The 17947-nt window shown below is 36.1% G+C and overlaps 1 protein-coding gene and 1 pseudogene across 1 annotated transcript in view; one reads left to right on the forward strand and one right to left on the reverse strand.

The window, feature by feature from the left end:
- LOC116072529 overlaps nucleotides 1-2593 on the forward strand; it is a 2778-nt pseudogene extending 185 nt beyond the window's left edge.
- Ddx10 (DEAD-box helicase 10) overlaps nucleotides 1-17947 on the reverse strand; it is a 146283-nt gene that overhangs the window by 62289 nt on the left and 66047 nt on the right. The window lies entirely within an intron of this gene.

The raw sequence follows: 17947 nt of genomic DNA on the forward strand, positions 1-17947 counted from the left end.
CAAGAGTCCAGTGCCTATGAACAGAAGAAAATGTCAAAGCATATATTCCAAATACTAAGAACTAACCAACTGCACTAAAAGTCAGTAAGAGAAACAGTATAGTCCAGTGACACAGGTCTAGCTCATGAATCCAGTGACCTTATAGGAAAAATCTGGAGGTATTTGTGGTTTTTCCACTGAATAGTTTCTTAGTTTCTAAAAGGGATAATTCTTGCTCCAGTTTGCTCCCCTCAAAAAAAGTTTCCCTTTATGAAACAAAACATATTTTTAAAAAGTTACTGGGAAAAAAGCAACAGAGTTTCAAACTGGCTGAGAAGAGGCTTACATTATCCTGAATAGCTACTGACTTGCCTCTAACAGCCTCACTCACTCCAAAATGTACACTTGAGTATACAAGACAAGAAATCTGTGTCAGTTAGCTTTCTGGATCTATCAAACAAGTGAGATAATCAACATATATAGAGAAAAGGTATATTTGGGCTTGCAGTATTAAAAAAAGTTTTCAGTCTAAGATGTTGGCCCCAATCTTTGGACAAGACAAACACCATAATAAGGGCAAGACTACTCTTTAAAATATAAATTATAGTTTTATCAGAGCATATAGTCAGAGTCCAATAGTGCAAGGTTGATGGTCTCTCGGGCATCTAAGAACCTGTTCTCACAGATGATATTTAGCAATTACTGAACACTAACTATTATATCACAAGCACAGTAAGTGCTCTGATAAATATACAAGATGAATAGCTTCCTTTTACAAAGGAAAAGAGGAGGAGGAGGAGGAGGAGGAGAAGGAGAAGGAGAAGGAGGAGGAGGAGGAGGAAGAGGAGGAGGAGGAAGAAGAGGAAGAGAAAGAAGAGGAAGAGGAGGAGGAAAAGGAGGAGGAGGAAGAAAAATACTTAGAGGAAAACACTAAGACATGCATTACTTCATTAAAGCTACAAATACCTATTAAGCCTATTGTTGGCATTTTTAAAAATAGCTCTGTTGGGGGAGGACAGAAAGAGAGGAGACGTGGAGTTGGGGAGAATATCTGTATATCTGCACATGCACATACATATGTAATAATTAGGATGAGCTTATCAATAAATCCACATATGGAAGTCAGAGGTTGACTTATATTATCATCTATCACTGTCCACCTTATTTTTATGAGACAAGATCTCTCACTGAACCTGGATGCAGGGCTCTGGCTCCCCAACTACTGCTACAACACCTAGAAGAAGCTTGACTCCTAGGAGCTCTGACACACCCAGGATCACAGGTGAGGCCACAACATCTGCCTCCTCTTATAGTCTTAAATGGTTCTATTTACCTTTTCATTCTGAAATACAGAAAGCAAATTTTCATAGCCCTATAATTAAAATTACTCATTACTAGAATATTTTCTTTGAATTCACTTAAATTGTTGCAGGGACTAATTTAGTCTGACTATACCCATCTTGAGTCATGACCAGCCTAACTGTCATGACCAACATACTAAAATAGTTAAAGCATTAACAGTGGTATGTAGAACTATGTGATAGACCCAAGTACAATGAGTGCCAAGTAAATACCTCACATCTCTGGTATTAGCTTGACATAATCAAGCTATGTTCCAGTCTGAATAGTCACTGTTCTCCTGAACATTAGATGACCTAAGATATAGATATCCACCATATGCCACCACTCAAGAATCACTTCTATCTCTCTGCTCCTCCCTGTTCCAGAGACAGGTGCATCTTCTCATGTAGTGCCAGCCTCATCTCGTAGACACAATAGTGAAGGTCAGTGTGAACAGATTTGGCCATATTGGACATCTCATTTCCAAGGCTGCCTTCTGCTCTGCACTTGGCAAAGTGGAGATTGTTGCCATCAAAGGTGCCTTCATTGACCTCAACTACATGGTCTACATGTTCCAGTATGACTCCACCCATGGAAAGTTCAATGGCACGGTCAAGGCTAAGAATGGAAAGCTTGTCACCAATGAGAAGCCCATCACCATCTTCCAAATATGAACCAAAAGAAATATGGCAACTCACTCAAGATTATCAGCAATGCACCCTGCACCACCAACTGCTTAGCCCCCTGGCCGAGGTCATCCATGACAACTTTGGCATCATGGAAGGGCTCATAACCACAGGCCATGCCATCACTGCCATTCAGGATACTGTGGATGGCCCTTCTGGAAAGCTGTGGCGTGACAGCCATGGGGCTGCCCAGAACAACATCCCTGCATCCACTGGTACTGTAAAGGCTGTGGGCAAGGTCATCCCAGAGCTGAACAGGAAGTTCACTGGCATGGCCTTCTGTGTTCCTACCCACAATGTATCCGTTATGGATCTGACATGCCACCTGGAGAAACCTGCCAAGTATGATGACATCAAAGGTGGTGAAGCAGGCATCCAATGGCCCAAAAAAGGGCATCCTGGGCTACACTGAGGACTAGGCTGTCTCCTGTGGCTTCAACAGTAACTCCCACTCTTCCACCTTTGATGCTGGGGCTGGCATTGCTCTCAATGACAACTTTGTAAAGCTCATTTCCTGATATGACAATGAATACGGCTACAGCAACAAGGTGGTGGACCTCATGGCTTACATGGCCTCCAAGGAGTAAGAAACCTTGGACCACCCACCCCAGCAAGGAAAGAGAGAGGCCCTAGGTTGCTGAGGAGTCCCTGTCCCAACCCGGCCCCTAACACTGAGCATTGCCCTCACAATTTCCATCCCAGACCCCCATAATTACAGGAGGGGTCTAGGGAGCCCTATTCTTGAATACCATCAGTAAAATTCACTGTACACAGACAGACAGACAGACAGACAGACAGACGGACGGACAGACAGACAGACAGATGGTCATATTTCTAAGTCCCCAATTGATTGTCCTCTATGCAATCCTGACTTGGTTCTTTCTCAAAGTACTTTGCAGCTAGTTCCCACAGGCTGGACCTGAATTTTTCCAGAACAGTTTTTTAGGTTGTTTAGTATTCTGCCTTTCTGTTAAAATGCATGGATCTGTTCACCAACTATATTCCTAAGAAAAAAAAAGCACTAAAGTGATAAAAATCTCAGAATGCTTTGCTTTTAGATAAAATTATGAAACTAGTGATATTTTGTTTTATGAATCCAATTGTTAAGCCTGCCACTTTTAATAAACTTTTTCATATTAGAAGGCTGGCAGCTTGGAGCAACTTAGAGAAAAAGAACCTGATACATTCTTGCTTTATAGACAATATTGATCTTAATTCTAACTTGTGCCCAAATTGGCTATATTATGTTTCTGTTGTTTCCCACAACTTTTAAAATCAGCCTACAACTGACAAAAGTGCATCACACACCAAAGTTGTGTAGTCAAACTTTGAAGTTTATGTTTCTTTCTTGAGTGTACTATTCTACTGATACAAAGTAAACTCCAGAAATAATGTTTATAGGAAGATTTAGTCTACATCACAATGACTGATGACTAACACCTTCCTCAGAGACAAGCATATGATTTCTATATATATCTGAGCCAATTCAATAGAGAATCCACCAAAAGAGAAAACATGTTGTTCTGGACATATTTCTATTTTTCTTGTATATATGAGAGCATTACATCAGTGGAAAACTATTCTTTTTGCAAAATGGGGTGGGGGGTTGCATATTTGCCAATTTCAAACAAAACAGGCAAATGATATTGACTAAAATCCCAAACAAAATGAATTTTTCAAGATCCATTACTGCCCTTTAAAGAGGTACACTAGTACCAAAAACAAAGACAAGTCTAATTTTCTTCTGTCACTCAAGAAAGGATAATAGTAATTACAGACAGACATGAAAAAAAGTTGTAAGGGATGGGAAACTTGATTAGTTTCTAGCACAACAAAAGCCCAGAGACAACACGTCAGAACAAAGTAAAAATGGGAAGGACAGCTCTGTAGAACTGAGACAGTTACAGTGATAAAAGAAGACAGTCGGAAATCAAAATCACAAGAGAAGAAGGGATACGAGAAACTCTGTGGAAAAAATTTCTTTTGTGGTTATATGTTGTAAAGCCACTGTATCATCCCTATACATATTATGTAATACACCCCAACCCAAGAGACTCCCAAACAATCTACTAATGTTCAAGAAAATCAATTACGCTGATAGTGGAAAACTCAAAATGTCATAAGCAGATACTAATAGAATGCAAAAATTACTATCCACCTCCCAAGTATCTTCTCTATTATTATATAAGTAATACTTGAGGTATAATGCTAAAAGTACTATGTCCAAACGTGGAAACTAGAAGGTAAATGAACCCACTGATCATTACTGTGGACAGCTTATTCCAAACATTTTAATTATTAAGCCATTTAGTACTTTGACAGATTTGGATGAGTCATTAGTAAATAAAAATATTAAATAACAATATTCCTAATGAGAAACTTATCTGAAACTAATTTTTAAGATATTCAAGTTTAGTCAAACAAGATAAACTGATAGAAATTCTATTAAAATGAAATTAACTCTCTACTAATATACTGAGATATCTCAAACTACACTATGATACTCATAATTTGGTTTGTTAATTCTAAATTTATGGCATCTCTTACCAACAAGGTTTTCTTTTCATTCTAACATTCAAAACTTCAAGAGTCAATACTGATCCATATTTAAATATGGATCAAAAAACATAAAACTGTGTGACCTGCATTTTACATATCCTGCCAGTCATTTCTGTTCTGTCTACATTGTACTTATCCTGGTTTGGTTTGGTTTTACAAGACAAGGTTTTTCTGTGTAGCCCTGGCTGTCCTGGAACTCACCCTGTAGACCAAGCTGGCCTCAAACTCCTGTGTCTGCCTCCCAAGAGCTGGGATTAAACATCCAGCTGTCCTGGAATTTTCTAATAGAAATTTTTTAAAGTTAAAAATTTAAAGCAATTTCAAAGTTCTTTAGAAATGAGGAAGAATAAAATACAAATTAAAACAAAAACTCAAAAAAAAAACTCAAATTATATATTCAACAGATCTTTTCTACTATACCATTTTATTACTGTAACAAATATGTAAAATTAACTTTTAAAAAGTTAGTTGTGTCACGCCTTATTTTTGAGGGGTGTCAGTCCATAAGCAATTGTCTTTGTTATTTTGAGCTATTTTAAGACTCAAATCTAAAAAACCTTGAAAGAGGAAGTTTAGCTGAAGGTTCAAATTCTTAAGTAGAAATGAGTATTTCTTCACAGACACAAACTTTGGAATGATTACAGGCAGAACTTTTAGTAAACCACCTCATGCACTCTAGATGATTCTAGATTACTGAAGACCTTAAAATACATGCTGAAGAGCTAGGTTTGACCCAGAATATGACACAAAATACAAGTTTGGAGCAAGATACCACTTATTGTTTTAAGCTGCTGGCTCCTAGCTTTTTCAACAGCTAATGTGGTACATGAAAAACTAATTATAAATTATCCTATTGCTCCCTATATGCAAGATGACAGAGGATTTTAACTGCGGCAGAAAGAAAACAGTAAGTTTTAGATAGGTTCTGGAGTGAGAGTAAATTACACTCCAAAATGAAAGGACTTTTAGTGAAAGTACAATTAAAAGACAATGTCTATGTTCCTACTCTCAGTTACGGAATTAATGGTGTTAAATATACACAAGATATAAATGGATAGTTCAAAATTTAAGAAGCTAGAAGAGTTTAGGACATATATTTAGATTTATTAGCACAGTTTTTAAACAAGTTCCTGAATTTGGATATAGAGTACATGTAAATAGAGAATAAAACAGAAGGTAAAGCCTTGGGATACTTCATCAATTACACATGGAAAACAGATGTGACTCAAGGAATACAAGCAAAAAGAAATAACTAGTAAAAGCATGAACAAAACCAAAAAACTGGAATAAAAACTAAACAAAAAACCAATGGTCTCCTTAAAAACTACTGCTGAGGTACTGACTACCACAGTCCCAGCAGACCACCAACGGAGTGTCTACTGGCTTTAGGACATAAGTTTACATAAAATAGCAAGAACGCACGTGCGTGCGCGCGCACACACACACACACACACACACACACACACACTCTCTCTCTCTCTCCCTCAAAAACCTGAGGTTAGGGACTAAAACCTCTAAGTACAGTTAACTCTTTGGAAAGTTTTCTTCCTTGTCTCCTACCATAGTGAAAGACTCAGAACTGAGTCTCATGTTGGTACTGGGGCTCAGCTGTATCAAGAGCTACATTTTAATTTTTCCAATTCTAGGTTGTATAAAATCACCAACTTAAAATCTCATGAAATCATTGCATTTATCTTGGGGGGGATAAAAGGGAAAGAAAAGAGGATTTCAAAGGCATTATAATAAAACTTGTCTTAGTAAAACATATTTCTACTGATATAACAATATAATTGGGTATTAAATTATGCCATTAAAGAGTTCTATTTATTAGCATGGAAGTTTTTCCTAATCTTATTTAAATTTTCAGAAAGTTAGTATGATAAAGCAAAAATATGACAAAGCAAAAATTACTATGACAATATCATATGCAGTCTGTAATTTAAATGCATTGGGAAGGAATGTAGGAATGTTTGAATATATACAGAAAAAGTCCATAAGTACTAATCAAAAGATAACTGTAGCTCAGGTATATGATAGAATCATGGTGTATTTTTAATTGTTTTGTCACACCTTCCCTTATATTTTCAATTTTAGCAAATAAATAAATAATGAAAATTACCAATCACAGTATAATAAGGTTTATTTTATGAAAAAGAAAAAGGTTTAAGAAAGGAGTTTTTAAAAAAAAGTTTTCTTACCCACGCTAGGATAACTCTAATATCAACTAGTCTGTCCTGTTTCCTGTTCTCCTGCTCAGTACAGGAAGGGTGAAGGACCTTTACTTATGCTCTGAAATATGGTATTATTCACCTGTTTGTCCCTTATGATTTATAATTCATAAGACTGATATTAAAAGTAAATGAGGGAAGCTGCGTACATTAAGCAAGCATTGGTTGGTTACATTCATTTCTATAACAAATTCACTGTTATATTTTTCCTTCTATGATCATTAAATTAGCATATTCCAAGAGATTATTCTTCTTTTAACCCTGTGTTTTAAGAGTCATTTCAAATTTTGAGAGCTTTTCATACCCTAATAACAAGGAATTTAATTGAAATTAGAAAATTTGATATTAAATTACTACTTATCAAAAACACATTGTATTATTATTATGTTCACTGCTCTATGGTAATTTTCAATGCATTAAAAAGATACAGATCATGGTATGACAATGTGGTGATATGTCCTAAACTGCTAGAGATTAGAATGAATTCTCTATATCTTGAGATTTATGAAGCTTCAAGGATATATAATAGCAACAACTGATTTGGGACATAAACAAAGTTCAACAATTCACAAATCTCATTAATTATAAAATGAAAAACTGACGTGTTTATACTGATACACTCACCAAAAATTTATACTAATATATTCACACACACACAAAAAAAGATGTACCTACCCCATAGATTAAACTGCAGATAGACTTTCCATCAAAAGTAAAATTAAAAATCAGACAAAGGAGCTAGGGAGGTACCTTAGTTGATAAAACACTGCCATGAAGTATGAGGAGCCTATTTCAGACCCACAGACCCCATCTAAAATTCTAACGCAGTAATGGGCAACTACACTGCACCTACAGAAGACAGGAGAATATCTAGAAGCTAGTAAGCTGGCTAGGTTAAAGTACATGGAACTAGAAATCCTGCTTCAAACAAGATAGAACATGACAACACTTAAGGTTGTCCTCTAACTTTTACACATACATCCACTCACAAATATATGCATATGTATTTACATACTATACATATAAAACATACAGTTATTAAAGTTTTAACCAAATAAGAGGACTAGAGATGTAGTCTTATCTGTGGCAGTGATTGCTTAGAGTGTATAAAGCCTTGGGTTCAATCTCTAGTACCCATTTCCAAAAAGTAATTAGAAAAAAAGCAGATAAGCCTGTATTTCACTTATGATATAAATAAACAGCCACCATTTCGTATTCTTTGTCTAGCCTATCTGAGTAGCCAGACAAATGAAAACTTAGAGGCCTGGGGGTGCATGCATGCCTGTGGGCTTCTTAGCCAGCCAGTCTATCAGAAAATGATGAAACTCAAGGTTCACTCAGAAATCCTGTCTCAAAAATACAGTGGAGGGCCGGCAAGATGCTTCAACATACACTGGATGTGCACATGCACATATGCAGTATATGTACGTATGTTCATACAGAATGTGCACACACATGCATGTACATGTACAAAGAGAGAGACAGAGACAGAGACTTCTAGACAGCATTAATGGTCAACTTGATTGAGTAGAGTCATCTGAACTAGCTGATATAAATGCCCACTGTGAACAATGCCATCCCTGGAGAGATGGTCCCAGGTTGTGCAAGAAAGCTAGCTAAACCTGAGTCTATGAGCTAGCCAGAGAATGTGATCCAGAAAGCTTCTCATTCCTCCATGATTCCTACCCTGACATCTCTCAATGATAGACTATGAACCAGAAAATAAACTAAATAAACTCCTTCTTACCCCGTTTCTATAGCTCGAATAATTTGATTACAGCAACAAAATAAGGGAAACAGGACTAAAGAATACAGGAAAACACACACATATACTTTTAAGAATAATTTAATTTTAATATTACATATGGATGAGTAGAAAGTAACCCTTGAGATTATATAAACATACAATAATATAATCTTATTGTATAACACAAGTGAAATTTAGCCAATCAGTATGTGCACTGGAATGTTAAAAGGATATAATTTGCTAAAATTTAAATATAACTAATGAGAAAATAAAATTCAACTTGACTTGCTTCATTTTTCTTAAATGATGAGAAATATACAATCTTAAATGTATTAAATATCACAAGAATGCAGAGTTTTGGTGGTTGGTTGTTTATAAAAACATGTATCATGCATTTTATTAATTACTTATAAAGCCTGTTTATAAATAATAAATGGTTATATTTTATGATTACTTTCTGTTACAATATCCGATATTGCCATTTTATTTTTTGAAATATGCTACAATGCATTCAGCCAATAAATTTTGAAGAGCATAAACAGGGTAATATCTAAAACTAGCAAAATATCACTGTGCTGATTACTATATTTGTACTTATAAATCAATACACATTTATTATTTCACAAAAAAACCCTATGAAATACTAATATTCTCCTTCAAGTGTAACTTTCTGAGACATTCAACTATCTTAAAAAAGAAATATTCAGAAAAACAACACTAAATTGAAAATGAATATAGCTTATTTGTTAACGTAAGTAATATTAATTACAGTATAGTTTGCTAGTATACTGTGGCAAAAATTAAGCTTATTTCAAAGGCATAGTAGCAATATATAATGATTTAACAAACTCTAGACAAATAACTAGATATGTCTTAAAGTCTTAGTTATTGATTTTCTTGCCCATTCCACAAATAGTGTCAAGTATATTAGGCAAAGTCTATAGGCAACGGCCATAGGAAAATTAATGAGTAGGCTAAGCCACAAGAAAATTAATGAGCAGGCTGGTTATTAATACAAAATATGCAATCACTTTCTTAAAAGAAAAATAGGAACACAGTAACAGGTTTATACCTAAGAAACACCAGTATAAAACAATCATTTCTGTGGTAAGAGAACATTGCCAACAAATATGAGGTTCTTCTCTCCATATAAACACAAGTCAGACGTGCAACTAACCAAGAGCCTAGTTAATTTTTTAATTTAGATACAACATTAAATATGTGAAAATCAAATAAATGGAAATATTCCAGGGAAGAAAACTCACTGACTTCACAAACAATTCTAAAGAAATAAAAACTAATGTTATTATAAAATCAAAAATATAAAACTGTTAAGAAAAAATAAAAATAGAAAACTATCTTCTTCCAAAATTATACTTTATATGAAACCTCTATTTAAACTAGAAATGAGATATTTATATACTGCTTGCTACATTTAGCAAAAGCAAATACAATATAATCAATAGTTTCATGAAAATGTTAATGAATACAATCTGGGGAGAAGGTGGAACTGACTTCCACGGTGCACATCTTGTAAAAGGGTAAGTTCAGTGCCGGGAGACCTTCTCATTAGCTTGTGTGACGTCCAGCCAAAACAGAAAGTATACTGTACAGCTTGGTCCTAACATGGAAACAATTCATAAGCAATGGAATACACCATTTTAATCACTAGATGTTTATTTATATCTTGTCTATGGCCAAAAGTGCCCAAAGGTGACAACCCAATGATCCTGCCTTTAAACTTATATAAGTTCCTTACATTCTGAGTGAATAGGGCTCATAATTTTATTCTCTTCAATGCAATATGCCAATGATTATAAGATATCACTTAATAACTAATAAGTGATGTGTGTCACTTTTGTGGTTATATTATGTAACAACTCTATTTGACTAGCATCTGAGGGCTACTAAAATCTCCTACAGACTTAATGAAATTAATTGCTATACTGGAGTAACCAATATGTTGAAAGCCAGTCTTTAGCAGCTAAAAGTAATATCATGCAACAACAAAAAGTTCATTACACACTGGGTTGTTAAAGCAACAGGATGTTACTTTGTACGATTCTAGAATAAGAAGTATAGACCAGGATGGAGAAATGTCTCAATTTTTAAATGCTAAGCACACAACCAAAAAATATAAGACATATGAGACCAAAATAATGAGCAAGTCAATTCCTTGTGAAGACTCTCAGTATAATTTCAAACAGAGACTTTCTTGTTATATCCTCAATCATGTACTCAGTCCAAAGCATGTTGCCAGCAGTCAACAGCCAGTAAAACATTCAGCTATACAGGTGCCAAACAGCCCCCTCTCCCAAAGAAAATCTGCACTCTATGCCAATCAAACCCCAGAATTTCTCATGGCTAGTGCTTGATGTAACTTTGTCAAAAGATCATGAATAGAAGACTCAGTTAAACCAGGCTCAAACATCTGGCTCACAGAAAACATGAAGCCATAATTATGCTGTTTATTGGGTTTTTTTTTAATTATTCCATTTATCTATATGTGTAAGTAAGAGAAAGAGACAGACAAAGAGACATAGAAACAGAGACAGAGACCAGAAGCCTGTGTGTATGTGCACCACCTATCATGATGCACATGTAGAGGTCAGAGGACAACCTGTAGGAGACAGTTTTCTCATTCTACCTTGTGGATTATATATATAGGTCATCACCTGCTCTGAACAGCAAGTGCCTTTTACCTGTTGAGATGTCTACACGTGTCAGTCAGTTAATGCTGCTAAGTTTGAGATGTTTTTTTATATAATATGAAACTAATACACTTCTTTGAACTGCTCTTGTTCGATTTTAATTTCTCTGATATATTTGGACTAATATAATATGTAATATCCTCTATAAAAGTTTACTAAGGTATAATGGACAGATATTTATGGTCCATTTTTATCTTAGTCCTAAAACTTAAAACCAAGCAAAATAGTAATACACAAACTATCTCCAAAATAAACCCAGCAGGAATGTCATGTTCTAAAAAGGATTAAGATATAGAACCCAAAAGTCAGAGGAATAAGATTTCACATAACTCTCACAAGCTGGGAAAGGGAACCAGCTCAGAAGGCAATGAACAAAGATACTTATTTCCACACTTGAACATTTGTTCTACTGCCCAGATTTCCTTACCTTACACTTACTAAAAACTACTTTTTTTTAAATTAAAAGTAATTTTCAGTTAAAAGTAATATGAAATTTGCTCATAATTTTTTAATGAGGGAGCTAGGGAGATAGCTCACTCAGTAAAGTGCTTTTAAGAATCTTAATTCAGATCTCCAGAACTCACGTTTGGGGATGGGCGGCCAAGCATTGGTCATAGAGGTCATAGGTCATACGAGGTCATAGGCACTACAGAGGAACTTACTACAGTGGGCTTTCTAAGTGGACAGGCTATCAAACTGCTTCCTAAACATCTGTGTTTATACTCATCAATTAGTGTTGCACTCAACCTTGGCCAAAGAAGCTTCTCTCTACAGTAAGCAGCAGTTAAAACAGAGTCTCAAATGGTCAAGGTGCTGAAAATTAGTGAGTGTTGAGTGCTTAGCCCTAAATGAAACTTTTATACCACCAGGACCACCACCTCAAAGCTCAGGGAAGGAGAGGGTGGAAAGAATGTTATAGGACAGTAAAGGTGCTGTGAAATGCTATCTTGTGAAGATATGACAGGGCATCTGCATTCGTGAATTCACTGCAGCTATTGTAAACTACACAGGAGCAAGCTAGCAGGGACACTCAACATTCCCATAGGCAGCACTAACTGGAAAGAAGAAGAAAGAACAAAGAAGAAGGAAGAAGGAAGAAGGAAGAAGAAGAAGAAGAAGAAGAAGAAGAAGAAGAAGAGGAAGAGGAAGAGGAAGAGGAAGAGGAAGAGGAAGAGGAAGAAGAAGAGGAAGAGGAAGAGGAGGAGGAGGGGGAGAGGAGGAGGAGGGGGAGAGGAGCAGAAGGAGGAAGAGGAGGAAGAGGAAGAAGAAGAGGAGGAAGAAGGAAGAAGGGGAGGAGAGGGAGGGGGAGGAGGAGGAAGAGGAGGAAGAAGAAGAAAAAAAGGAGGAGGAAGAGAGGATATGAAGGTGGGGAGGTGTTGGAGAGGCTCCAGGGACAATTGGTAATAGATAAGATCAAGATGCATTGTGCACGTGTATGAAACTGTCAACAACTAAATAAAAGACGTTTTTAAGCCACTGTGCATCTGTAATCCAGCCCTGGGGAAGCTGATAAAAGCCAGTTTACCCAAATCAGTGTGCAACAAGTTTGATAAGAGACCCTGTCTCAAAAATCAGGTAGGGAGTGATAGAGGAAGACTCTGGTCTACACACACACAAATGAGAACATAAAACCATATATCAAGTATTTTTATGTGAACTCAAGAAGACTTATATAGTGTGTGCCTTTGAGATGTGAAAATAGCAATGATTAAAACAAAGGTAACAAAGGCAAAAGATACCTTCCCATATTGAATTAAGTCTAATAGATTGGAAAAAGACTATTGGCAATCAATAAAAAAAGATCATTTATTAGAAAAACAAAGTAAAGAAGAAATGGAAGTAAACATTTGCAGGAGATACTGAGAGAGCACGGGTCTCTTAATACTGAGTCCACAGAATAACTTCAAATTTGATGGCTGTTCTGGAAACAATGCTTTGTTGTCTGTTAAGCTGTATTATAATAGCAGGCGAAGGTATGATCCTAACAGGTTGTTTTGAGTGAAAATATTTCAATGCTGCATTTGTATATAAGCTGAAGGACTGATAACAACTGAATATATCTTGCACATACAAAATTGGTTCTGGTCAAACTTAAAAAGATTAATTCATGGGGCAATTGTCATCCAATTATATACTCCGCTATTCAAACCTCTGTCAACAGATGGAGTAAATTTTTACTCAAGAGAACAAATTTCCAAATATATACATAGGTGTCTTTCTACTTAATGTAAATGCATCCATGAAACATTTTGTTTTAGTCAGGGAGAGGAGGATCTGTTTGCTTCAAACAATGAAATCCCATCATGACGAAAGTTTGAGAAAACTACTAAAGAAAAGAAACTTAATAGAAATTTATCAGAACCAGTTTCAAAAGAAATGCCATGCCCTGAGTAGAAATAATTTGTGGAAAAACTCAAAATCATAGACTTTGTAAAAATAAAAAAGAGAAATCAAATGATTCACTTTTATCTGGTTATTTATTTGTATACTAATAAAAGGCTATTTAAAGAAAAAATATTATTACAAAATAAAAGGCTGTGGAGTAGAAGAAAATTATAGCCAATACCAGATATCCTTTGAGTTAGAAGTAGGATATGGTTGGATTTAGTGGACTTTATAAAAACTCATTACTACTTACTTGACTGTTACAAATGTCTAGACCTGCCAATTAATCCCAGCACTTGGGAGGCAGAGGCAGGTGGATTTCTGAGTTCAAGACCATCCTGGTCTACAGAGTGAGTTCCAGGACAGCCAGGGATACACAGAGAAACCCTGTCTCGGGGGGGAAAAAAAAAAAAACCCACATATGTTTAGACCCATACTTCTGTGATTCTAAGTTTTACTGGGTTCCTACTAATAGCTTGAGCAGCACTGACTATCAAACACAAACCAGTTGGGTAAAGGGAAATTCTGTTATCCTGACTACAAATAAATGCCCTGAAACTATGTCATATTAACATTTCTATACATACCTTTTCTTATTAAAGATTCCTATAACTACCTTTAATTAGTAGCTTTCTCTAAATAGTGAAATTCCCTGTGTGTCGTCAATTCTACTATAATTGTGGTAAGAGAGTTGAAAGCACGTATGTTGATCAACATCACAGGCTGAAGAGTAAAATACACCTGATCTAATTTTCACTCTACCGTCCATTATTTTTGTGTTTTAATTTAAAAGGTATCGAGAGTCATGCATACACATAGACATAAAAAGAAACCTTAAAAGTCATTTTATAAAAGGGGAATGGACTCCTGCTTGAGGGAACTGGATGCATCATAAAGAGTTGGAAAGAAGATAAGAGGAGGTTGTCGTGGAAGCTGATCTAATAATGTCATTTCAAACACACAATCTGGCAACTTCACACATTTGTACCGCATAAGCTATAAACACTTCCATTTATATTCTTATTTGAATTTTACAATAGGGTACACCAGAATATTTAACATATAGGAGATGAGGAAACTCTATAGTGATGGTAAAATATAATGATATGATAATATAATACGATATAATATAAATTCAGGACCTATAGGTCTTCTAGCATCTAACCTATAAGAAACTTTTTTGCAAACACCATGCTGCCACCAATCTTGAAACAACAATTTCACAAATTAAAATACTTTAAAACACTTCTATAACATTCATCTAACACTTAGCTTTAAAACAGAGAAAAGGAAAAGCCAACACACTACAAATCTACTTGTTGATTCCATGGCATTTTACAAAATAGCAATGTAATTGCCTTTGACAAAACAAATAATAAACAGAAGTAAAGGTAATTCTTTGAAGCTTAATGTTAGAAAACTATGGTCTAAAACATTCAGACCAAACAAAAGTCACTCATACTCTGGTCTTCAAACCACCAATTATGACAGCCTGGTGCATACTCTACAGAACTACAGGGCATTCTCTCTGCAGACAGCATGCATCATCATCATATTCCTCAACAACGTGGGAACTGCACTTAAGAACAACTGTGCTACCAAATCAAAAGACTACTTTTCATGAACACCTCACAAATTCAAGTAACACCCAATGCATATTTCCATTTCTACATACTAGACAGACAGGGATACAAAAAAAGGTAGCAACTCCTCTATCTCTTTTCTAAGAAAAACTAAGTAATAAACCAAATATTAAAGAGTATAATAATAAATGATAAAATCATCATCAGAAAAAAACAGAATAAATAACCATAAATACTACAAAGGCAACATTCTTCAAGTAAATAGTTGAAACATCTCATGCATCCCTATAAGTGTCCATTAATTAACAAGAATTTAATTTACTGTAGGTCTAGCACTAGATGCTCCAAATACACACATCATTAGGTAGTCACTAAGTATTTTAGCTCTAGCTAGGCAGACAAAGCACACATATAAATAACAAGAAAGAAGAACAATGCTAAAGGGAAACACAGCCAAGTGAAGAACAGTATTACAAATATTTAGATGTTCACTTTGATACAGAACAGAAATACAAAGGGAGGCTTTAAATGAAAAATAAACAACAAAGCTATAACTACACTACAAAACTAAAGCTGAACAATGCACGCTAAGTGATCAATACCCATATCCCCACTAGTATTTTTTGAACATCAACTCAGAATCAGGTATGGTACTTAGTCCTGTGATATGAAAACAAAACAGACATTGTCTCTGTTTTCTTGATACCTACCCTACAGAGAAGGTGAACATACAAATAAATGATTACTATGATACAAGTGCCCAGGAGTGAGAAATCTCTGCAAGGGACAAATAAGGATACAGATATTGAGTAGCATTTCTCCACTAGAGGTTTCCCAAGAAAATTCCTCAAGCATCCACGGGGAGAGAGGGTAGTGAGTTAACTTTTCCTATACGTTGGAATAATATCTGTACACAACTCTCCAGGAAATCAAGACCATTCATTCAAATCACTGCTGAATGAGAATCCAATGAAGAATACTGGCAGAACGCAATCACGCAATCAACTAGTGAGACTGCACTTGACATGGAAAAAAGGAGTAAGGCACTCTTTGACGGCAAAAGGAAGAAAGGAAGGAAGAAAGGAAGGAAAGAAGGAAGGAAGGAAGGAAGGGAGGGAGGGAGGGAAGGAGGGAGGGAGGAAGGAAGAAAGGAAAGAAGGAAGGAAGGAAGGAAGAGGGAAGAGGGAGGGAGGGAAGGAGCAAAAAAGGAATTTAATTAGACTCCTTTGCCAAAAATATGGAATGAAGCAAAAGTACATGGAAAAATTCCTAATATCACTACTCATCAAAAAGCACAAAATAGGGCCAATGAAAAGACACAGATATTAAAGGCACTTTTCCACCAAGCCTGCCAGCCTGAGTTGGATGCTCAGAACCCACATAGCAGGAGCAAATGAACTCCCAAAAGGTGTACTCTGACCTTCACGTCTGTGCCATGGTATACAACACACAGACATACACACAAAATAAATGTAATGATAATAAATAATAATAATATAAAATAACCCAAATGGGACAGCATTAAATTTTAAAGTTTGATAATACTACGCAGGGTAGAAGGGACCTCAGATCTGGAGCACTGTGATAAGGAGCTCAAGCTATAAAAGCAGAGCTGGGGGTAGGAGCCTGAATCTGCCAACCCACTGCCAGGATAGAGACTAGCCAGTCCCAGCTGTCCGCAAAACAACAGCTGAGTACCAAATGGGGTTTAGCAGAAAGGGGTTGAATGAGAATTGGCATAATAGGCCCAGAACATACATACATACATACATACATACATACATACATACATACACACACACACACACACACACACACACACACACACACATCATGACATCAACTCTGGATGCTAAGATAAAGGCAACTTTGCTATAGCAACTGCAAACTAACAGAAACTCCTGGGCCCAAACTCTCCAGAGACATCCTTTTGACACCTAAGTGTCTGGCTTCCATACCACTGTAACACGAAACAGACTCGCAAACATTTCTTAATTAGGAACATATTGGAAGTGTTCAGCTTTCTTCCCCCAATTTTAACAGGTGGTTCTTCACTTTATACATCATTTACATACATACATTCAGCCAGGGAGGACCCATACAGTTCCACATAATGGAGTCTGTACAACTCTGAACAGACAGACTGCTGGGATCTGTCAGAGGTAGTGGTGGAAGGAGACTGCCTTCAATTAAGACTCCACAAACAGGGAAGTCAGTCAGGCTTTAAACGTGACTTGTAGTTGTAGGCAGGGGGAATCCATCTGGCCTCAACTTCCTGACTCCATGCTCTACTACAGAAAGGAATTCATCCCTACTACTGCTTCTTACTCTCCAAGACCCATCACTTTTGAGACCTGTGTCTCCAAGCCTGCTGTTCCAACCTGTGACTCAACCTTGAGACCTGCTGGTCCAAAACCCTGGTGGTTTGAAACTTCAAAGAGCTGTGATGCTTCTCAGAGCTATAACACTGAAAGCAGCTTTCGCTAGCTCCAAGTGTACAAAGAGTTCAAATGTGACTATTTCAAGTTATCACTTCCATGTGGGATCCTAATTTTACCCTTTAAAAGTTTTTAATCGTAAATTAAGAAATTTTTCATTTGTTTGACCTTTTCTGTCCCAATTCATCTCTATAGAGGTCATGACTAGAACTAGATAAGAAATAAATAAATATACAAACTATCTCTGTCCATTCTCTAAATACCAAATATTGAAGAATATTTGGAACAAG

This window comes from Mastomys coucha, unplaced genomic scaffold, assembly GCF_008632895.1.
Source record: "Mastomys coucha isolate ucsf_1 unplaced genomic scaffold, UCSF_Mcou_1 pScaffold23, whole genome shotgun sequence".
NCBI classification, from domain to species: Eukaryota; Metazoa; Chordata; class Mammalia; order Rodentia; family Muridae; genus Mastomys; species Mastomys coucha.